Source organism: Protopterus annectens, chromosome 10.part0 (genome assembly GCF_019279795.1).
Source record: "Protopterus annectens isolate FY-2018-M chromosome 10.part0, PAN1.0, whole genome shotgun sequence".
NCBI lineage: Eukaryota > Metazoa > Chordata > Ceratodontiformes > Protopteridae > Protopterus > Protopterus annectens.
Window position 1 is genome coordinate 1,576,198,137 of NC_056744.1, and position 24,617 is coordinate 1,576,222,753.

Below are 24,617 nucleotides of genomic sequence, written 5' to 3' on the forward strand. Positions count from 1 at the left end.
CCCCATAGGGTAAGTTCTTCAAAACATGGGGGATGACAGCTTGTGGCATGAAGGTATTGACTACCATCTTCAAATTTTTTGTGTATACTTGTAATACTGCCATTCTCCTTTCCTTCCAAAACTAAATCCAAATAAATGACCTTTGTACCTTTTTGCAGGCCGTCAAAAGACAGGCCAAATGGATTTTTTATGTAAATCTGTAGGATGTCAGCATCACTTGGGGAGTTAATAATAGCTCCCAACTTGCAATCATCTGAGAACTTTCTTAGCCAGAGTCCCTTCGTGTTGGCCTGGACTTTTGCGAAGTAGATAAACAGGAGAAGACCCAGGCCCTAACCCTGTGGGACTCCCACTAGTGACTGGTCTGCAGTCTGACTTTGAGTCAGCTACTTTCACACTGTGGGTTCCATCTGTGAGCCAGTTTGCAACCCACCTCGTGATATAGGGGTTGATGCCTAGCTTAGTGAGTTTTTCTATGATTCCTGAGTGGGGAATGGTATCAAAGGCCTTGGCCAGATCAAGATAGGCTGTATGAACCACCTTGCCTTCATCCACAGCTCTGGTGACTGACTCAAAGTAAGTCGACCAAGTTGAGCAGACATGATCTACCCTTCACAAAACCAAACTGTGTGGCCTCCAGAGTTTGGAGAGTCCCTATATCCTTGTGTATTAGGTCCATGATGATATGTTCCATAGCTTTCCATGTCAGACTTGTCAGGCTAATGGGGTGATAGTTCCCAGGGTCTGTAGTCACTCCTCCTTTGTGGATAGGGATGACTAGCAGTGCACCATTTGGTAGGGACAAAGCCTGAGGTGAGACTGTGATTGAACAGGGCACACAGGTGAGGTGCCAGTTCACTCTGTAGTTCATGTAGAACACAGCCAGGGATATTGTCAGGTCCCATAGAAGCTGTATTCTCGGCCTTGGACAGTGCTGTTTTAACCTGTGCAGCAGTAATACTGGGTGCCTGGCAATCTACTGGTATTGTGATTGGTCCTTTGGGGGAGGAGAAGGTGGGTAAAGTGGGCACTGAATCTGTCGACCAGTATATTGGCAGTATCTGTTGGCTTAGTATAGGAGGTACCATTGTGCAGTAGCTCAGAGCAAATCTGGGTATTGCCGTGGAGATGCTTTACATAACTATAGAAGGCCTTGTGGTTGTCTTTACTATCTGCTGCAATTCTGTTTTCATAGCTAGCTTTAGAGGACTGGATGAGGGATCTCCACTTTTTGTTGAATCTGATAAGGGAGTTTTTCCAGTCTTGGGACTTCACCTTATTCCACATCAGTTTCCTCCACCTGTTGTAGAGTTTGTTTATGGCAGGGGACCACCAGATTGGCTACCTTTTTTTTTGGAAGAGAAAGTCTTGGTTCTATTGGGTATGGTGAGATCCATGCATTGTGTACATGTTCGTACAGTGCATGTGTTTGATTTGGCAGTCATGCAACTGATGTTCTTCGTGTTTCACTGTTGCAGTCGTCACATTTGGGTTATCTGCCTGTAGGTAGCCCTCAGCTGGCATGAATACCAGAGTCTTTGGATTTCTGTGTCGGATGCTGTTGCTTCTTCCATGACGTCAGGTCATCAGGGGTATAAAACATGCAGCTGATGCCATTACATCAGTCTGTGTGGTGCCCAAAGCAGAAGCAGTTGGTAAGTTCTGGTTGGCCGACTTTTGAAATTTTCGTTTTTGAGTTTCAGACCTGAAGTTTTCAAAAAGGTAAGTAACCCGTTGGGGATCCTTTTTTCTTGCTCTAACCAATGTCAGAAAAAATTAGCAATTATCTTTCCTGTGGAAAGCAAATACCTTGTAGAGATTTTCATTCTTACTGCATCACCTGGGATGACATCCCAGGCTGTGCACTACATGAACTACAAAATGAACTGGCACCCCACCTAAGTGTCATGTTTAATTATAGCCTCACCGCTTCGTGCCCACTGAGTGGCGCACAGCTACAGTTATCCCGCTCCACAAGGGAGGATCCACCTTGGATCCCAGGAACTACCGTCCCATCAGTCTGACGAGCCTGATCTGCAAGGGCATGGAACACATTATCATGGAACTTATAAACAAAGACATTGGCAACCTCCAGACACTGGACCCCACCCAGTTTGGGTTTGTGAAGGGCCGATCTTGTCTCCTGAATCTGATTGACTTCGAATCAGTCTCCAGAGCTGTGGAGAGGGTAAGGAGGTCCACACAGCCTATCTGGACCTCGCCAAGGCTTTCGACACCATCCCCCACTCTGGAATCATAGATAAACTTACTAAGCTGGGCATAAATCCCTACATCACTCGATGGGTTGCCAACTGGCTTACTGACAGAACCCAGACTGTAAAAGTAGCCGGCTCCAAATCCAGCTCCAGACAAGTGACAAGTGGAGTACCTCAGGGTTCAGTCCTGGGACCACTCTTGTTTGGCATCTACTTCTCTGAAGTACAGGCCAACACTAAGGGACTCTGGCTAACAAAGTTTTCAGATGACTGCAAACTGGGAGCCATTATTGAATCCCCAAATGATGTGGATATTCTACAAAAGAGCCTTACAGAAACAGATGCCTGGTGCCAGAGCCATGGGCTCAAGCTTAATGCCAAGAAATGTATAGTCATCCCCTTTGGAAAAAAAACATGTACCCATGAACTACCACATAGGTGGCAGGACACTAAACATCGAAAGTGTGATGAGAGACGTAGGGACACAAATGGACAAAAGTGTGATGAGAGAAGTAGGGACACAAATGGACAGTGGTCTCACTTTCGATAACCACATCGCCACAACAGTCAGGAAATCCTTCTACATGGCACACCTCATCACCAAGGACTTTTCATCCAGAAAAAAGGAGGTCATTGTCCCACTGTACTCATCCCTCATTAGACCCATTATAATAGAGTATAATGCTCCATTTGGTATGTACCTCTCAAGATATCTGCAACAGCTGGAAAGGCCACAGAAATACCTCACTAAAAGAATCACAGGCCTAAAGCAGATGCCATATGCTGACCGTCTTTAAAAAAAAAAAAAAAAAAAAAAACTCCAGCTATACTCTGTGGCATATAGTCTACTTATAGTCTACTCAGAGGCGATCTCTGCTTAACATACAAGGCCATGTCAAACCCTGAGCTGTTTGACATGCTCCACTTAAAGAAATCCCTCAGAGCCACACGCTCCAGGGATCTAAACCTTATCACAATGAACAAAACATGCTGGAGGGATAGGTTCCTGACCCAGAGACTCCCCATACTCTGGAATAGACTGCCCATACATGTCAAGCAGAGCACCTCATTGGCCCTCTTCAAAAGGAACCTTGATGATTGGATGGGAGATGGGAAATTCACCCCGGGGATCATGTCAGTCGCCCTGCTAGACAGGGGCCCAGAGAAGTAAATATTGTGGGAAAAAATTTCCAGGGAATTGTTATGGCTAGGCTTGCAGAGGCCTTAGGGCCGATAGCCTAGTACCAACCTATGAACGTGTTTAGGCCCAGACTACGACGTCCCCTCGCTGTCAGTTTTGTGCCTTGTTCAACACCTGAACTATTTGTCGGCCTATTTTTATAGCTAAATATTTTCGTTCTTTATCTCCGTACTCCGAAATGGCTTTGTTAAGCCATCTGACTTCCGATCTTCTGAAAAAACGTAAGGATAAATACAGACAGACTGTATAGGTCCAAAACTGCTGATGACACTTCCGATAAGCTAGTCACCAGTCTGCCGGTACTCAGTGAGGTGCTTTCGCAGCCCCTGATGCCCGCTACTACAGATTCGCATGTCTCTACTGAGACCCATTCGGAGTCCGGTATGCCGCGAAATGCTTCGACTGTGGAACCTGTGGCTGTCTCTAGTTTGGGTGGGTCCAGAGCCGCTGTGCAGGCACCGGCTTCTGAGGGTGTATTCAGGCCTACCGATTTTCATATTAAACCGACTACTTCGTTTCAAGCTAAGAATACCAAATTCCTCCGGCCTAAAGCTCGCACTAAGCCTAGAAAACTGCCGAACAAAGTGCATTCTCAGACCCATATGCCTCAAACACAAATGATTAGAATGGCTAAAGACCTTATTACCTTAATTAGAGGAAGACAGCCTTCCCCCTCTGAGACCTAGAACTAATTTTCTTTCTGGTGGTTCCAAAATTCAAAATGCTAATTCAACAGCTTCTTCCTATGCTAGCCAAGGATGCCTGGCTGGCAACTCTAGACTTAAACGACGCTTACCTTCACATCCCAATAAGGGAAGCCTGCAGAAAATGCCAACGCTTCAGGGCAGGCTCCATGCACCATCAGTTTTCTGTACTTTGGCTTATCTACTGCGCATAGGGTATTCACAAAGTGCCTTGGTCCAGCCATTGCATTTTGCAGGCAGAGAAATGTTCAGATTTACCCATACTTGGACAATTGCTTGATTCAGGTGGAGAGTCAGGACTTAATATTACAACACGTGGCATTTGTAAAGAGACTTTTAACTTCACTGGGGTACATCATCAACGAGAAGAAATCACACCTATTACCCTGCCAACAGATTGTATTCCTGGGAGCAAGCTTAAACACAGCTTTCCAGATGGCATTCCTCACTCCAGAGAAACAAGTTCATTTGACAACCTACTTCAAACTACTGGCCACATAAACCCGGCTATCTGCATGGAAAATCTTGCAAGCCCTGGGGTTCATGGCCTCTTGCATTCTGTTAATTCCATATGCAAGACTGTATATGAGGAAACTTTAATGGTATCTAAAAAGTCTATGGTGTCAACATTCTCAGGACCTGGAAACGATTCCTATCATTCCTTGTCTAAGGGCAGAGTTCCTTTGGTGGGTAAAGGCCTGCTACCACAACAAGCGACTCCCTTTCACTCTACCCCTGCCATACAAACCCTAACAGACACATCAGACTATGCATGGGGGGGGGGGGGGGGGGGCTCGCAGGGCAGTGCATTCAGGGCAAATGGAGCCCAAAACAGATGCACCTGCATATCGGTCAAAAAGTAATGTTAGCTGTACAAAATGCTCTGACAGCCTTCAAAGACCTTATTCTTCCAGGACAACTGTTGACAACACCACAGTTATGTGGTACATAAGCAAGCAGGGGGGAACCTATTCTTACCCACGCTGCAGACTAGCCATAGCTCTGTGGAACACAGCCTTGAGCTACCAAGTGAACCTACAAGCTCAATTCCTGCCAGGCAAACTAAATCCACTGGCAGACTACTTAAGCAGAAGTCTCATGGACCCACATGAATGGAAACTGGAACCCAAAAATTTCAAGCTCTTGAACAAATGGGGGACACCAGAGGTAGATCTGTTTGCCTCCCCTCAGAGCTACCAATTGAACAAATTCTTCACCAGAACTTCCCACAGTCAAGCTTGGAATGTGGATGCCCTGTCCTTTACCTGGGAAAGCCTCTCAGTTTATACCTTTCCCCCTCTGCCTCTCCTCTTGAAGGTTCTACTAAAGATCAAACAGGGCAAGCCAAGGACAATACTGATTGCACCAGACTGGCCACGCCAACACTGGTACCTCCTTTTGCACAGTCTGACAGTGCTAGAACTTGCCTCAGACCCCCTTCCTTGCTGTCCCTGCAGGCGGGCCAGATTCTGCACCCTCAGCTTAACCCTGAACCTTGCTGCCTGGTTAATTCCCTGAGCTCACCTCCAGCAGTCCTCAGTAAGCAGGTGCTGGATGTCATTCTTGAGGCAAAGAGGCCTAGTACTAGAAAATCCTATTCAGAAAAGTGATAAAAGATACTGTTCCTGGAGCCAGGCTCAGGGGATGGGCACAACGGTACCCAACTTACCTCATATTCTAGATTATTTAGCAGAAATGCTCCACAAGGGCCTATCTTTCTCTTCAATTGATTCATGCCTCTGCCAAATCAGCACATTGTAATACTGAGCCCACACCTCTTCTTTCACCCCCTGCTAAAACAATTCTTTAGAGGAGCCAAAAACTTAAGGACCCCCTCCCCCCCCAAGGAGATCTCCCACTCCAGCCCGGGACCTCAACTTATATTGGAAAAACTTGATCTGATATTGTTAATCCTCGTTCATTACTTGCGCAGGGGTATCGGTTCCGACCTCTGAACCGAGCCAGCCATTTTCCAAGCTCGCATCAACTTCAAACTTTCGAGCTAAACTCTTACCCACAATCCCCCTCTTCCTGTTACCTCAGATTTCGTTTGCCGCGTTGCCATTCGGTCGTGTCAAGCTGCTTCTCTTGAGCTAAGTACAGTTAATTGTTGTCTAATAGTCATTTATATTACTTTTCTGTCAGAAAAGTTTCTATTTTGTTGTCTCTTACCCTATTGCATCTAGTGACCATATTTTTTGAGTTTTTTCTTCTTTCTCTACTTTTTTACCGCAAGGTATTTCTCCCCTTACCATCGTTGGTAATCTTCCCTTTTTTTCATACCTTCGGGTATTCTTTTGTGCCATTGCTGGTACCCTTTTCTACTATCTACTTTTACTTTCATGACAGATAAGAAAGGTAGTCCGGGGTTTAAACGGTGTTCTGATTTTGGACACAAACTACCTACATCTGATGTGCACACTTTGTGCGTTTATTGTTTGGGGACGTCCCACTTATCTGTTGACCTGCCCTGTGCTATCTGTGAAGATTTTTCAAATAGAACTTTGTTGGAAAGGAAAAACAAGTTGTTGCTGAAGGGACTTCTTAAATCTCCCTTTTCAGAGGCCATTTCTGGGTCGGAGACCTCAACCCCTCCTAGAGCCCATAAGAAAATCTTGGATGTTCCTACGAAGGCTAAATCTTTGCCTTCGTCCCCGGCTGGGAACTCCCGCCAACCAAAACCTAAAAAGGCTAAAGTTTCAGCTCCGGAGCTCACTCACTCAGCCCCAGTGCTTTCGGTGCTTAAACCTTCGGCATTGAGGCCTTCGGCCCTATTAGTGATCTCGACTCAGTCTTCTCCTGCAGCCTTCACTATATCGGCACCGAGGGGCTCTTCTGTTCAAACTATTACCACTGTATTGGCACCGACCACTCAGTCGGTGCAGACCTTGACCACGTCTGATCAGACTTCTTACTCGGAACCAACGCCCTTATTGACTCCAGTTTTGTCTTTTCTAGCTTCGGTACCGACAACCACTTCTGCACCGATCCCTGTGTCAGTGCAGACCGTGACCTCAGCACCGATGATGACTTTGGTGCAGACACCCGTAGTCCAGTCTCTCTCAGCACTGTTGTTCTCGGTGCGGACTGGTGAGATGTGCACCGAGTTTGCCTCTTCTGTGGACAGGCCTGTTTCTCTCTCAGTGACTGTGAGGTTGACTAGAAGCCTTTCCGAACACTATGTGTTGCGTCTTGTGGATCAGATGCTCTTGGCCAGAGGTATCCCACCCCCCAGGAACTATCCTTCCTTGGGAGGTGATCACCCTTCTCCAAAGACCCCTTCTTATTCTCCTCCTACATTGCCTTTAAAGTCCATGGATATAGCAGTATTCCCCTTCTGCGGTTCCCTTTATGGATCTCACTAAGGAACCACAGTTGCCTTTGTGGCAGGAAAGTTTTGCTACGACCCAGGATGTCAGTTTTGACGCGCATAATTTGCTGCTCCACAGCCATCCGGGGACTCCGGGTCGGCAGGCTGAGACACTTAGGAGAGAGGGGTGACCCCTATGTTGGACATTCACTCCTCTTCAGGTGGACCAGCCTTCCAACTGATGGAGAAGGTTTTCGCTACTGCTGGCGATACTGGACTGCCTGTCCCTCTGCCCTCCTCTGGTACACTGGTTTCACAAGTCGCACCGGGTGCAAGGGCCTCAGGACATATTCCCACAGGAAACCCTTTTTCCGCCGTCTTCCCCAGCTTCTCCTGCTGAGGAAGTCCACTGGAAAAGCTTGTGCAAAAGGAAGCACATGGACTCCACAGAGGAGTCACTCACTGAAGAGACAGATTTTGATGAGGGGGAAGGATCCCCTTGGTCACCTTCGGAGGTATCCTTAGGTGATATCCTCGAAATCCTGAAACAGAGAGGTGACTGGCAGTCCTCTAATCCGACCTCTGAGGAATCTGTGTTCCTGCAGGCCTTTCGCACTCGGCCCCCTACCTCCTGGGTTACTCCACCTGCCGATGAACTTGTCCGGCTTATCGTGCAGCGTCTTTGGAAGGCTCCTGACACAGTCAAAGCTATTCCCCGGAGGCCAGATAAGATTTGGTCTCCTCCTGCTACGGTTCCCCATTGATCAAAAGGTCTTCCTGTGGATGCTTTGGTGGTGGCAGCCACAACAAAAAAGGATCTGGCAGAAGAAGAAAGCCAGACTGTCCATCCGCCTAAAAGAGTCCCGGGGCCTGGACAGGATAGGGAAGCGCACCTTTGCATCAGCGATCTTTACTATCGGGTCCTTGAATTATATGGCAGACTTTACCAGGCTTCAAAGGGATCTGATTTCTGAGCTGTCTGAAACCTTGGCTGGTGCCGTGTCTGATGAGGTCCGTGACAAAGTGGCCTCTCAGCTGGCCACCATTGAGTTAATATCTAACTCCTCTATGCGACTGATATCTCATGCATCAGAAGGAGCAGCGGGTTCAACGGCAGTCTTGAGACGACACGCCTGGATGTGCTTGTGCAATTTCGCGGAACCCTTTAAGGCTTCCTTTATTAATGCTCCCATTGAGGCCTCTTCGTTGTTTGGACCCAAAGTTGAAAGCACACTGGCCAGATGTGAATGACTGTAAGACACTTTCTGCCCTAGGTGTCCAGTATTCTTCCCTTCAGCGTGTTTTTTCCCGAAACCAAAAGATTGGAAAGATATGGTTCAAGAAATCTCAGGGTCCTTTCTGTGACACACAGGCTGAGTTCTCCCCTAGAGGCAGAGGGGGAAACTCACAGGGAAGACTCTCCTTTCGGGGCAGAGGGGGTCCGCGTAACCAGGGTTCCAGTGACTCTTTCCCTGGCCAACCCTACCAGCTCTCCTGAAGAGCGGCCCAACTCTTTTCCTCTGGAGGTGGTTGGGGGTTGTTTCTCCTGGTACCCTTCTGCCTGGCTAACCATCACCACAGATTCTTGAGTACAAAGGATTATAACCAGAGGTTATCATATCCCCTTCGATTTTTCTCCTGTCCCTTCAAAAAACTTTCCCGACGTTCCACCCAGTCAAAGGGAAGCAGCAGCACTAGAAATAGAAAAGCTGCTAAGAAAGAGAGTCATCCAAATAGTCCCTCCAGACCAGATAGGATCCAGATTCTACTCTACTATTTTTGGTGCCAAAGAAAACCGTGGACTGGAGACCAATTTTGGATATCAGTGTATTGAGCAAGTTTGTGACGGTACAAAAATTCCGGATGGTCACAATAGAGTCTATCCTCCAGCTTTTGGAAAAAGACGATTGGATGTGCTCGATAGATCTTCAAGATGTGTACTACCACATAAAAGTGGACAGGCCATCAAGAAGATTTCTGCGCTTCCGTGCGGGAGCCAGTCACTACCAGTTCAGAGTACTGCCCTTCTGACTCTGTACAGCCCCCAGAGTGTTCACAAAGTGCATGGCAGTTGTCACAGCTCACTTGCAACTTTCAAGGATTCCAGGTGTTTCCATACCTAGACGACTGGCTCATTTCCGCCCCCACCAGACATCTACTGGAAGAACCCTTGGCATACTCCCTCCTCGCTGCACAAAGGCTAGGCATAACCATAAACTGGCAAAAATCCAATCTCACCCCATCTCATTCGACAGAATTCATAGAGGTTATCTTGGACACAGAACTGCAGAGCTGCCATTCCAGAGCACAGAATTTTAAGGATAAAGCAACCTGATTCCAGTCCTTTCAAGAGAGAAATCCACGGCTCACTCGGTTCTACAGCTGTTTGGTTCCATGGCAGCCTCCATCACCATTGTCCCCCTGGCCAGGTTTCACATGAGGCTTCTACAATGGCTAGTGCTCACCCAATGGTATCCCTTTCACCATCCTCTTTCAGCCATGATTCAAGTAACCCGCAGGTGCAAACAGGATTTAAATTGCTGGATGACACACAATCTGTCACAATGTTCTCGCCCCTTCTCCCCCCAGCAACCCAAGGCCACAGTGACCACGAACGCCTCCCTGATGGGGTGGGGGGGGCTATGTCAGGGACAGTCCAAGGCACTTGGTCCGAACTGGAGGCTCATCTGCATATAAATGTTCTAGAGCTGAGGGCAGTGCTTCTGGCGTTGCAAGCGTTCCATCCTCTGCTGCCGTGTGGGACAATTGTGATTCATTCAGACAACATGGTGGTGGTCTGGTACATCAACAAGCAAGGTGGAACCAAATCTTACTCCCTTTGTCGAGAGGCCATGAGGATATGGCAATGGGCAATGGCTACCAACCGTTTTCTTCTAGCAACGCACATTCCCAGGAGTTCCAACGTGATAGCAGACAGACTCAGCAGGTGCATTCTACAACCTCACGAGTGGTCCCTGAATCCCTCGATAGCGACAGAGATCTTCCACCGCTGGGGCTGTCCTTGCTGTGACCTCTTTGCATCCCTGACCAACTACAAATTCAGCAACTACTTTGCCCTGATTCCCCCTCTGGGACAGTCACCCAGGGATGCTCTAGTCCACGATTGGCCCTCGGGTGGTCTTTACGCATTCCCACCCTTTCCCCTCATTCCCCAGTTTCTGAAGAAAGCCCGTCAGTTGAAGAGCAAGGTGATCCTCATAGCACCATATTGACCTCGACAGATTTAGTTCCCCTTCCTTTGGCCTCACCTACTAGATCGACCATGGATTCTCCATGCAACCCCAGAGTTGATCTCACATCCACAGAACCTGATTCATCCCAACTTGATCAGCCTGAAGCTCACAGCTTGGCTGCTCCATTTCCCTTAATTGCCAGGCAGAATGACCTTTCTTTACCAGTACGTGATCTTCTCATTGCATCTCATAAGTCTTCCACTAGAATTACCTGAGCAAGTGAAAAAGATTTACCTGTTGGCTGAAAGATAAACAAGTAGATCCCTTCTCAGCACCAATGTCGGTAATACTAGACTATCTGGCCGACCTTTTCCAGTCAGGTTTGTCGGCCTCTACCATTAGAGTTCATTTGGCTGCAATTTCTAATTTCCATGAGGGTGTCCAAGATTCCTCTCATGTCCCACAAATTGTGCAAGACCTTCATAAAAGGTGTGAATCATCTGAGGCCACCTTTTAGAGAACCTATTCAACCATGGGATTTATCATTAGTTCTACAAGCTCTTACAATGCCACCCTTCAAATCAGCCTCTTCTTGCGACCTCAAGCATTTGTCATGGAAAACCTTGTTTTTGGTCACCATTACTTCTGCCAGCCGTATTTCTGAGCTTCAAGCTTTATGTATCAAGAGTCCATACTTTATTTTTCATAGAGATAGTGTCTTTGAGAACTAATCCATCATTTCTGCCAAAAGTTGGTTAGGGGTCGCCACAGCGAAACTCCGGTCCGCTAATGATTGGTAGTTGATTTTTACATGCCGAGTTACCAGCCCTGACGCGCAACCTTCAACAAAGGTATGCCCATTCACACATGTCTCCACGCAGAAGACGCTCTAGCTGAAAATCGAACCAGACAGCGTCTTACTGTGAGGCGACAATGCTACCGCAGCACCACCACCGCGATGCCTCTCTGAAATGTCCATTAATCAAACCATTGAATTGCCAGTTCTTTCCCAATCATTCAAACAGAGGAGGGTATTGCCTACATACCCTAGATATCCACAGGCAAGTCTGTTTTTACTTAAACAGAACTAGGTCCTTTCGTAAATCTGACCAGTTATTTTTGGCCTTTTCTGGACCTAGATTAGTCCTGGGGCCCCTCCTGTTCGGTATATACTTCTCTGAGGTACAGGCAAGCATGGGAGGACTATGGCTGACAGGTTCGAAGATGACTGCAAACTGTGGGCCATAATTGACTCTCCGGCTGACCGACATCCTCCAGAAGGGTCTTACAGCGACAGATACTTGGTGTCAGAACCATGGCCTCAAGTTAAATGCCAAAAAATGCATAAGTCATCCCCTTTGGGAAAAACAAAGTGCCCACGAATTATCACATAGGTAGTAATCCACTAAGTACAGAAGATGTAATTAGGGACTTGGGGACCCAGGTAGATAGCAACCGCTCCTTTGAGAATCACATTGCCAAAGTGGTTAGAAATTCCTTCTATGTAGCCCACCTAGTCACAAAAGGGTTCACCTTTAGATCAAGAGAGGTCATTGTGCCCTTCTACTCATCACTCATTAGGCCCATAATAGAGTACAATGCCCCATTTGGAATGTACCTTACTCGACACCTGTAACAGCTGGAAAGACCACAGAAGTACCTCACCAAGAGGATCATGGGCCTCAAACAGATGCCCTATGCAGCTCAACTAAAGAAACTCCAGCTCTACTCGGTTGCTTACTGCCTGCTCAGAGGTGATCTCTGCCTGACGTATAAGGCCATGTCCATCCCGGAATTAACGAACATGCTCCACCTCAAGAAAACCAAATCTCTTAGAGCCACACGCTCCAGTGAATTAAACCTCAGCACAACAATAAACAGGACATCCTGGAGGGATAGATTCCTGTTCCAGAGATTTCCCTTGCTGTAGAATAGAATCCCAGTTTGTTAGGCAAAGCCCCTCACTGACTCTCTTCAAGAGAAATCTTGACAAGTGGATGGGAAATCGTAAATTTACCCCTGGGATCACTTCAGTGGCCCTGCTAGACAGAGGCCCAGGAAACAAATTTAAAAGGGAGACGAAAGCCAACACATTCTGGCTAGGCTTATAAATGCCCTTGGGCAGATAGCTTAGTACCAACCTATGAACCTAAAAAGACCAAGCTACTACTGTTTACACCAAACAGTAAGTCCTCCCCCATAGATTTCTCCATCCGATCCAATAATGGCATCCTTATATCCTTCGACTCTACCACCAAACTATTGGGAATCACAGTTGATAATAACCTCTCCTTTGATAATCACATTAATAACACCATTAAATCTGTAAATAAAAAAATGGGCTCCGTATATAGGATAAAACCCTTCTTAACTCCAACAGCCAGAACTACTATTGCCCACTCCCAACTAATTTCAACTCTTCTTTATGCTGCACCCATTTACACTATTCTAAAAAAAAATAATCTTATTAAACTAACTTCTACAGTAGTATTGCTAGATTTGCCACTGGAAACCCATATAGAACTCACCACTGTCTAAACCTTCATCAGCTAGACTGGCTCGAACTAAAAAACATTCTGATACTTTCCCAACTTACCACTGTTCATAGGATTTTCTACCAATCCAACAACACACCAATACTGAACAACCTTATAGCACCCTATAGAAGTCTTAATTCCTTACACTCTTCCAACAAACTTCTAGCTAGTACCACCAAGTCTAATAACTTGACGGGTACTCCTTGTTCTCCAATACCGCTGGAAAACAATGGAACCTCTTGCCGTCTGACCTAACCTCACTACCCTCCCTGCCACTCTTTAAACAAAGTCTCAAGAAACACCTTAAAACTCACTGGCTATGCCCTTGCTGTTACCCAGACTAATCATCTGGATTTTTCTGCTGCTATCTCTAGACTTCCTACTTTCTTTCACTCTTTGTTGCCTTCCCCTCTGAAGATGTAGCACCTATATGCAATCTGAACTACTTAAGTTTTGTATGTATCCTTGAAAGTAGTATTCTTGCCTATCTTTATACTTCCTCCTTTCTTTACTACTACTGCTTACCCCCTTGGAAGTAGTAACTGACTGGAGTAAACTAGAATAACCAATGATATGAATGCATCTTAACAATGCATTGGTAATTGCCTTAGATATTCATACTGTAAAAATGATTTGTAGGTGTATTATGTTTTAATGTATTTTGTTTCTTAAATTCAAATTGTAATACTTTTTCTTGTACATTGTAAAATGTCTTCATTGTTTACCTGTGGAGCTTTTCTCCCTGAGCCTCTACTGAAAATGGATATATATCCAGCTGGACCAGCCTGGTCAACAAATGTAAAATAAATACATTCGCTAGATGGTTGAAGGACTGTGACATCTTCATTTATGCACAACGTAATATCTCGTTGCCTACTACCATGCAAGCTCATTCAACAAGGTCGGTGGCAACTTCTGCTGCCTTCCATGCCAGAGCTTCTTTACATGACATTTGTGCAGCTGCAACTTGTGCTACGCCTCATACCTTCATCAATCATTACAAATTGGATTTGGCCTCCAGGGGAAGAGCATCTTTCGGTTCTATGGTGCTCAGGCATGTCCTTCCATGACAGCCTCCCAGGAATAGAGGTAGCTTGGGACTCTGTCCCATGCATAAGGAATGAACGAGGATTAACAATATCAGATAAAGAAGTTATGTCTTACCATAACGTTCCGTCTGTATTGTTGATCCTTGTTCAGTCATTACGACCCTCCCTCTTCCCCCTCCTGTGACTTCTAGTGGATCTCACCATCCGGTTCTCTTAGGTTATTTGACCAGAGGTAGCCTCTACCTTCTTTGACTTGCAAACTCAATCTGAGGTAATAGGGAGAGGGGGATTGTAGGTAAGAGTTTAACTCGAGAGTTTGAAGCTGACACGAGCTTGGAAAATGGCCAGCTCTGTTCCAAGGTCGGAACAGATACCCATGCGTAATGACTGAACGAGGATCAACAATACAGATGGAACGTTATGGTAAGATGCAACTTCTTTTTCTTCTCCCCTTTGACCCAGCTGCTACAGCAGAGTTGAAATTCCTTTCTTGGAAAACAGCTTTACTTCTCGCCATCACTTCAGCAAGAAGAGTGTCTGAGCTGCAGGCCCTCATGGCAGTGGGAACCCTTCGTTATCTTCCATGAGGACAGGGTTTCCCTCAGGACTAATCCATTTTTTATGCCCAAGGTGGTGTCTAGTATGGCTCTAAACCAGTCCATTCATTTGCCTTCCCTAATCCTCAGAATAAAGGGGAAAGGATACTGCATTCTCTGGATGTACACAGACAGCTAAGATTCTATTTGGAGAGGACTAAGCCTCTCAGAAAATCTGACCAGCTGCTAGTTAGCTTTGATGCAGGGGCAAAGGGGAAGGCCATTTCAAAGCAAACTTTTTCCAAATGGATAGCACATTGCATCCATTTCTGCTGCAAACACCATGGAAAACCTACCCCACAGGGGATAAGAACACATTCCACTATGGCTGCATCTACCTGTACTGCATTTCTCAAAGGAGTCCCTACCAAGGACATCCTGGAAGCTGCAACCTGGAGCTCTGTACATAATTTCACCAAGCATTACCACCTGCCTATCTTTTCTAAATCCAGAGCTGGATTTGCCACAGCAGTCTTACAGGGCCCTAGCCCTAATGCTCTTCAATTACCTCCACCCTTCCTTAGCTTTCGGAGTCAACCCAAATGTGATGACTGCAACAGTGAATACACTCGAACATCTACATTTATGGTAAGTGTACACAACTGTACTTTCTCCATTTGCATGGGTGCCGTGAAGTTAGCCACCTCTGTTTTTAGGAACCCAAAGTTAGCTTTGGATAAGTTTTTCATGGTGGCTACCTTTGTGGGGGGGGGGTGGGAGGGATGTGGATTTCTAAGCTGATTAGTTTGTGGTCAGATCTAACCAGGGAGGAGTTGACTGTTGGTGTAGAGCTGCGGTCACCCATGTACGTAATGACCAGGTCAAGAATGTTGCTACCTCTAGTGGGAATAAGAACAAGATGGTCCAGGGCATTGCAATTAATGAATTTCAGGAAACGGGCAAGTGTGTTGGTACACGAGTAGTTTTTCCAGTTAATGGAGGGGTAGTTGAAGTCGCCCAGTATGAGTGTGTTAGGTTGGACCCTAATGTTCTCCAAGTTGCTTAGGAACGTGGAGTGAGAGTCTAGTGACATGGTTGGGGACCTATAGCAGGTTATGATTTGAATCTGTGTCCTACCCAATGTTAGTTGCACCTGAAGTATCTCAGATGCATTATGTTGGGCTACCAGTCTAGAGGTGTGCTCATCCTTTTTATGAATATGGAAACACCACCACCTTAGGAGCTTTGTTCCAAGTTCTGGGGCCGAAAGGTTTGGAATGAGTTGTAGCATGGTAGTGCATGGGTGCTTTCTGCTGCCTTGAACCAGGTCTCTGTTACAGCACAAATGTCTTTGTTCTCCATTTTAAGGAGTGCTTCAAGCTAGTGCATTTTGAGATTTAGACTTTTAGCATTGAGCAGCATGACCATCATATTGCCTTTTGTTTGTAGCTGTTACGGTGGTAATTTGGTCTTTGGAACACCGCCTAAAAAGGTACTATAGGGGTGGCAAGAGCCTTGGCTAGTATCTGGAAGCCCAGAGGTGACAGATGCAGGCCATCTCTGGCAAAGCATCGAGGTCTGTCAATCATGTCATCCCAGACAGAAGGATACTGGATCCCCTTAGAATGACACCAGCAACTTAGCCAATTGTTGAAATTAGTCATTTTCTGCTTGTACTGTAGTATCATTCTGGTGATGGTAGGATGCTGGTCAGGGCTCGGGTCATACCCACTTGGGCTACATAATTCAAGAGCTCCTCCATGTCTCTTTTCATGTAGTCCAGGGAGGTACGTCTCAGGTTATTCACACCCATATGTACAATGACAGAGCCATACTTGTACCTGTTGTAGAAGTATGCAGTTGTGCATAAGATATCTACTTCACATTGGATCCAGCCGATCAACTTCTGCCCCTCCTACAGCTCTGACACCTACAGCTCTGACTCCTTCCTTCTTGCATAGTGCAATCAAGTTCCCTGAGTCCTCAAATCTGTGCCACCTTTCAGCTTTTAACTCTGTCTCCAGACCTTGTGGCAGAGTTTGAGATAAGTACTCTGTTTATAGTTTCTTAGCGATTCGTTGTCAACTTTCTTCGTTGTGATGAGCTTTTCCTTTTTTCTGGTTGTACTGCCACCCTTTTTTTAGGGAGGAAGATTAGTTTGTATTCTTCTCCCTCTTCTATCAGTTTAGTGGTGACCTAATCCTCCTTATCAAATTACCTTTATTCCTACATTTAATTGCTATCTTATTCCTGGATGTCTGTGTGATTTTTGATTATTCATAGATGAGGCTTTTGGGTTTAAAAAAGTGCACACTGCATTCACAAGATTCTGCCTGGTGATATCCATATAATGTGTATTGTATGCCTAAGGCAAGAACACTTTCAGGTCTCTTGTGATGTTTGCAAGGTCTTTGGGTCTCATTCCTTAATGGAAAAGCTCATTTTAAAGGCATCCTGTTTTTGGATTCAGCAGTGAAGAGAGTGATTGCCCCCGGCCAACACAAAGTGCAGTAGCTACTGTGCCCTAATCTCGCCACAGGGATGGGCAACCAGGGACAATGGTCTGTCATTGGCCTCCTGGACTCTGTATGCCTTTCTTCCATTACCTCTCATGACAAAGCTCTTGCGGAAAGTTTGTGTGCAAGGCCTCCATTTTGGTTCTCCACACTTCTGCTTTGTCTCGAGAAACAGACCAGGCTGCTCGATCCATTTCCAGATCTCTTGTCTAACCCATCCTGCTAGCCCTACCCAGACATCTTTGGAACTAAACTGATAAACCAAAAAAAGGTACAAGCCAGATAGCCAATCCCAGATGATTGTTTATTCCGCAAATCCACGAACCAACACTGATAAATCACACTGCAAACCAAAGAACATTAACGTAGTATAAAATATCCTAACGTTTTCCTCGTATCACTTCATCAGATGAATACCACAATCAAAATTGACTGTTTAAATAGAAGTTTAAAATGTTGACATCCAGTGAAAATACAAAAACAATTAAAATCTTGTTTAAATTGTGACGTGTTTGAAATATTTTGTTAAATGCTGAAAAATTGTTTTTGTATTTTCATTGGATGTCAACATTTTAAACTTCTATTTAAACAGTCAATTTTGATTGTGGTATTCATCTGATGAAGTGATACGACAAAAACGTTAGTATATTTTATACTACGTTAATGTTCTTTGGTTTGCAGTGTGATTTATCAGTATTGGTTCGTGGATTTGTGGAATAAACAATCATCTGGGACTGGCTATCTGGCTTGTACCTTTTTTTGGTTTATCAGTGCAGTTTCGGGTACTTGTGACAATCTTTGGAACTAAACACATGGCTTCTCCAGTTCCAGTGATGGAGGAGGAACATTCCTTTTCCCTCTGGTTTAGTTTTATTCTCTTTTCAGAAGGTTACAGCTGAAAATATACAGGAGTAAATGGAATAGTGTGTGGACCCCTTTTCAGGCCTGCTTCCTTTGGTCTTGCTTAGTTATTTGATTATGGCTGTTGCTCTGCCATTAATGTCTAGTTGGCAGCCATTTCTGGCTTTCACCAAGGCTTTGGTTCTGTATTCTCCTCTCAAAAAGTTTGTAAAGATTTTCTAAAAGGGATTTTTATCTTGTCCTCTTAAAGATACTTTTCTGCCATTCAGCTTTAAACTTTTGTTTCTGAAGGCTATAGCATCAGCTGGAAGAATGTCTGAATTGCATGCTCAGTCCTGTAAACGCCCTATTAGATTTTCCACAAGAAGGTCTTTCTCAGAACTAACCATTCATTTATGGCTAAAGTTGCTTCTGAATTTACCTTAAATCAGACCATTTATCTACTAGTATTTTTTGTACCCTTCCAAAAGAAGAGTATTTGCTTAACTCCTGGATGGTGTCAAACTTTTTCCTACATCATACGAAGAAGTTCAGTGAAGATAACCAACTCTCTTTTGCTCATCATCTTCCACATTCGTTTTCAGGGTCTGAAAAACTTACTCTGACCTTATGGCTGTCTGATTGCATTGCTCGTGTTTATTCCATCAACACTAAACTTCACTGTCTAAACCAGAGGTACATTTCCAAGGTCCATTGTGAGTTATGACCTTTCAAAAATTCTTCCATCAGTGACATGCTGCAGCAACATGGTTAAGTAAACATACTTTTCTCAAACATTCCAAGTTGTGTACGATTTCAAGGTCTAGATCCTCCTTTAGATTTACAGTCTTCAAGTCTATGCTGTCATGATGCCACCCAAGAATTTCTGTTTGCTGGGGATTCTATCACCAGTCGAAGTGGAAAGATGGAATAAGGTAAGATGTAGAAATTGTGTACTTTTTTGTGATGTTGGATCTGTGTTATCCCTAGTCCTGTCGCTTTTGACATCCTGCCCGCCTTCCCCCTCGAAATTCACTTATTGGCTTTCCTGACAGACTTGGTAGACTAATCCTGAAGCCAGTTCTCCAATCATTGTTCCTTCAGCAGTGTTCCTTTTTGTTAGTGAGCACACCTGAGCTGAGGACTGTGAGGGGGACTCTGGTTTCTTGTGGGAGGAGTTGTAGCTCAGGAGTGATCAGAGGTTGCCCGGGAGGATCCATCATGAGGTGGATATCCCATCAGCTGAAGTTTGTGGACTAGGCTTATTTTAGGTCCGGCAGTGGGGTAGGTATGTAACTTCTGATTAATAAGCAAACCTCCAGGAAGTGGAATGCCAGAAATGTGAACTGTCTTTTCTCCTGAGAAGGCTGCTAGGTGTGCTTGAGAGTGTCACATGATACACATGGCTTCCATTTCATGTGTCTTTTACTGTGGTCCAGAGCACAACATGTTTACCTACAGTATATTGTAGGTGTTTCATGTAAGGACTTTCAAGAGAAGTTAGGAAGTCCTCAAAGCATTTATTTTATTCTACATTTTTCTTTTTATTTGTTCACTGGGCAGAACCTTGATTAAAATTTACCAATTTCTGTCTTAGCCCAGAGGCGTACAGCACCAAGGCATAAATGTACTCTGATACAAAGGTAAGTTACGGGGGAAGAATGATTAATGTGCATAGAGGAAAGATAGTGACTAGCGACTCTGTTAATAAGGTAAGTTATGTACAGTACAGCACACACTAGCATGTATATATTTGCACAATCACTTAGTTGACGAAGGAGGTGAAGATAGGGATGTGCACAGTGGTTCAGGTGTGTTGAGAAGTGGTATGAGGATAATGTAGAATAAGGGGAAAAAGAGGGAAGGAGGATTAATGTGTCAGCCAGTGAGTTAATCTAGAAGGATTGTAAGTTAGAAGCGTGGGAGGATACCTTTTGTATGCACTTGCATTTTGCCTTCATAGTAAGGTGTTTTCTGGAGTTGAGAATGGAAACTGGGGTATGATGTGATGTCTTTTAAAGAAACTTGGAAGAATTGTTGTAGTTAAATTTCGGGGAGGAGAGTGAACGGTTGGTGCAGTGAAATTTAGTAGCAGATGTGTATAGTAGGGAATCTGAGTGAAATTGATATTGCAGGTTACAGTATTTTGCAAGGAGTTTAGCTACTAAGGAAGAGATTTTGACATGTAGGACCTTAAACAGTTGAGGCTTGTTAAAGGTCAGCCCTGTGTTTTGACTGGTATCCCTTTGGCTTTTTCTAAAATTAAACAGTGGTGGACATTGCTTAAGAGTATAATCTGCAAATTTTGTGAAAGCTTGAATAGTTCTGGTGTTTGAGTTCAGAAATGAGCTTTAGAGCATTTTCTAGATAGACAAGTGCAATTCCTTTGCTGTGGATACTGTAGCATAGGTAAGGTACGGATTGATTGATCTTACCAATAATAAGAAATGGAGTATCTGCAGGTGCTACCTATTAGTGGTAAGATTAGGCAGGTACTCTTCCTGTGCCAACAGGGAGTGAGGAAAACCTTGTAGAAAAATGCATGTACTCGTCTGCCATGATCGGGCTTTGGGGTCCATCCTCTGTGATGTTCCTTGGGTGAGGAACATTCCTTTCCTCTCATTTTTTCTTGTGCCTGCACCTGTGAGCCCTGTTCTGTGCAAAGTCTGTTTTCGGTAAAATGATAAAAGTATAATATAGATAACTATAAGAAGCCGCACTCAGTTCCTTTGCATAATGTAGAACTTTATTTCTGCAGATGAGTACTGCTTAGATGTACTGGTCGAGTGTGGGTTACAGAGGATAATTTGCTGGTGATGGGGCATGGCTTGCCATGGGTGTTTTGAGGATCAAGAAGGTGTGGTCTTGTTTCATGTGGGGTGGGTTCTTAATCGAACCTCACCTCCATCTGAATGTTAACTTACAAACAAACCCAAGAATAGAATGACCAAAAAGATGAAAAATGGTAGAAAGCCACTGGATAACAAATCCCTGATCAGGGGTTCTTGCCCTTGTGTCATAGTCCATCTAGTTTCTGTTGCCTGTCAGTAGAAGAGTTAAACATTATAAATGATAACTTTCCAGGAAGCTTACATTACTAATTTAGATAACATAACTGTTGTAAAGTAGATAATTCTTTCTAGAGTGGCGGGAGGGAGCAACAGTGCATCTAATTCTGCTGTGCTTTCAAAAGCGTCATCATATCTGCCAGAAGGGAATGTGGGGAGGACTGTTACATCAACAGAAAATCTTTGAGTTTTATTGTCTTTATACAGGGTTGCAAGAACGTTTTAATTAAAGATATAGTGGATATTTTTAGTGTAAATTTTGAGTTCCTTCAAATTCTATTATGATAGAGATTGTAACAGTGGGTCGCCATGTGTCTTTGGAGCTCTGTTTATACAAATTGAGGGATTTTTTTCTAAAAAGGAGAGGCTGAGTCGTGATGGTCCTGGGGTTTACAGTTGAAGTGATTACAGTAGTGGTGTGGCTGAAGAGCATGAGCTCTGGCAATAAGCCAATTGGGACATCAGCCCCTTGGATGTAATGGCTACCATGTGGCTCATGTCAAGGTCCCTCAATGGAGAAAGCTAAGTTGTAAACAATTGGGGGGATAGTCTAGGCATGCCCTGTTATGTTGGAGATCCTGAGGAAGAATGCATGGATAGGATACCCAAGTGGCTGAGGGTCAGCCATTTTGCCAGTTGAAATGAAAACTTGGTTAAGCCCTTAAAAATTAGCAGAGTCCTAATCATAGACTAATTCCAATGTGGATAACCCAAAGGGGGGGGGGGCGCAATTTCTTTAAATGGAGATGATAAAAATTAAATCCAGAAGACTCCAGCTTTTAAAGGTTCAGCGCAGGTAGTTAGGGTTTGGGTGGAAGCGTACGGTCTGGTGAGTATAGCCTTGGAAGGGCTCAGGGATGTCTTGTTTCTATTTGTGAAGATCCGGGGTTGAATGTATGGTCAGGGTAACGTGTGGCTGAGGGTAGGAGGAGGAATTAGCCTTTTTGCGAAGAGAAGCTATTGTGTGGGTCGGCTTTACCATAACTGCTATGAGTCTCATTAGGGGCTAAATTCAAGAAGGCCAACGTAAAGTGAACTTAATTTTAGAAATTAGTGAAAAAAATAAATAAAAATAATTACTAATACAGAAATACTCTAAACTCCAGAACAATTAAACTGTAAATTTCTAAGTGGGAGGTTTGGGCTTGCGGTAACTTGGAAGCAGAGGGCTTTAGCCTTGAATGAGGCATAGTGCGGAAGTTAAGGTGGATGACTTAAAATTATACAGGTGGGTTTTTTGTGTGTGGGTGTGTGGTAGCTAGGGTTTGGTCATGAGTCATAGAGGGTCCAGGTTTGTACATGTGTTTAGGAAGAAGGGGGAGGGGGTGTATCAGAGCGGAAAGAATAAAATTGGTTAGAAACCAAATAGTGATTACAAAAATAACAAATTTCCTACCCACAGACAAACTTAAAATCTAGTGGTGATTCTTATACAAGCTTATAGAGAGCGAATAGTAATATCCTTAACAGTCATAGCAGTGATCAGAAAAAAATGTTCAATTTCACTGAGTGCAAAAAAATAAAATGCCATTGTACCAAGCTTCAAACAGGTAGCTTGAGGGTCCCTCTGCTATTAAGGTAAAGCTTTAGTAGTACAGTTTGTGGTTATCTCAGGTTTAACAGTTAATGGTGGTGATCAAAAAAGATATGTATAGCATTTAACTTAATGCGGTAAAATATTTCTTTCTCATCTTTGGTTGCAAGTTAACACTCTGGAGGTGAGGTTTTACTAAGGACCCATCCCCCATGAAACATGGCCCCACCTTCCTGATATTCTGAATACACAGAGGTGTGTCTGTTGCCAAGCCACATCCCATCTCCAGCCGATAAATTCCCTCTGTAACCCTCACTCTACCAGGACATCTAAGCAGGGCTTATCTGCCAAGGTAAATATCTTCATTATGCAAAGGAACTGAGTGCAACTTATTTTTGTGTATATTTTGTTTTTATCATTTTACTTTAAGAATAATTTTCTACTTGCACAGAAGGACAGGGCTCACTTACATCCCCTGCAGGCACAAGAAGAAACGAGAGCAAAGGGCTGCACCAAAGGAGCATCACAGAGGAAGGACCCCAAAAGGCCTATAATGGTAGGCAAGTACACTCAATAAGAAATGGTTCACTTTGTTAGGTAAGTCAGGTTCAAGCCAGATGCCTAGGAATTTGAAGTAGGGTATGTTTTCAAGTGCATTGTTGGTGGTGTAATTATTTATTTATTTTTTTGGGGGGGGGGGGGTGTATTGGTTTTTACTGAGTCTCTGTTTGGTTCCAGAGAGCATGATTTTGTTTTTGATTTGTTACGGGACAGTTTTTGTTATGTGAATGAGTTGATTACTATGGAAAATTGTATTATTGAATGTAGTAGTGTTGGCAGGTGTGGTAGGCCTTAAGGATGTTTAATGAATAAGGGTAATAATAGTGAGCTAGGATTGAACTTTGGGTTACTCAGTTTTGAAAGGGGTTGATGTGTTTTTTTTTTTTTTTTTTTTTTCTTACAGAGAAATTGCTGTTTTGAGAGAGTTTTTGAGCCAGGATGTAACCTCAGGATCAATACCATTGTCATATGCGTGTGTTAGTAGAGTGTGATCCACAAGGTCAGATGCTTTTGTAAGGTGTATTAATATTGCTGTACCTCCACATATTCTGGAGAATATATCAGGAAAGGCAGAATGATCATGGGTACCACTACCTGCCCAGGCTGCACACACTAGACAAGTACATATAGAAGTAAAGTGACAGGGACATTGGATAGACTGGTAACAGGAATTTTGAATGCTAACCAGATATTTGGAGGTGAGAGAACAGGAAAGATAAATTGTGTAAAAGGCTTTCAAGTCTTTGTAGTAGTAGTATTTTTTTTTTTTTAATTATTATTTAAAGGAATGGGACCTTGAAATGTCCTTGGAGTGGAAGAGATGAGGGAGAAGGAAAGGGGCAGTTGCATTATACCTTGTATGTTTGATCAACTTGACATTTTACCTATGTTCTTCCTCCTCTTATTTTCTTCAGTATGTATTTGAACATAACCAGTTTGGTATTGGTGAATATCGAAACCTGTCCCTGGATATGGGAACAAAAGCTGCGTAAAAACCTGCTAAGGTGACGTAGCTGTTAGAAAGGTTTGAAAGTGACTGCCTATTTTTTTTTTTTTTTTACTTACTGGTGGGCTGTGTCAGTTTAATGTCCCAGCAAGGTTTTTGCTTTTCCCATTAGCTGTCCTAGATAATCTTCTCTTGGTACTGGCTAATTGATACAGTTTTGGATCCTTGTTGAACCTTTTCAGAGAACCTTCTGCACTGCAACCCTTAATCAGGAGTCGTCACCCTTCCAATGTGTAGCAGTTCCGGCAAGATGACAGGGATCAGGTTGGTGGCCACCAGCTAATTATGATTATTTTAATCCCCCAGTGCTTACAGTGAGCTTGGGTGAGTGTTAATATGCATTGT

General features: G+C 44.2%; 1 protein-coding gene across 1 annotated transcript in view; it reads left to right on the top strand.

Annotated features, from left to right (window-relative positions):
* Positions 1–24,617, top strand: part of FBXL19 (F-box and leucine rich repeat protein 19) — a 1,144,361-nt gene that overhangs the window by 376,730 nt on the left and 743,014 nt on the right. The gene's annotated exons all lie outside the window — the stretch shown is intronic.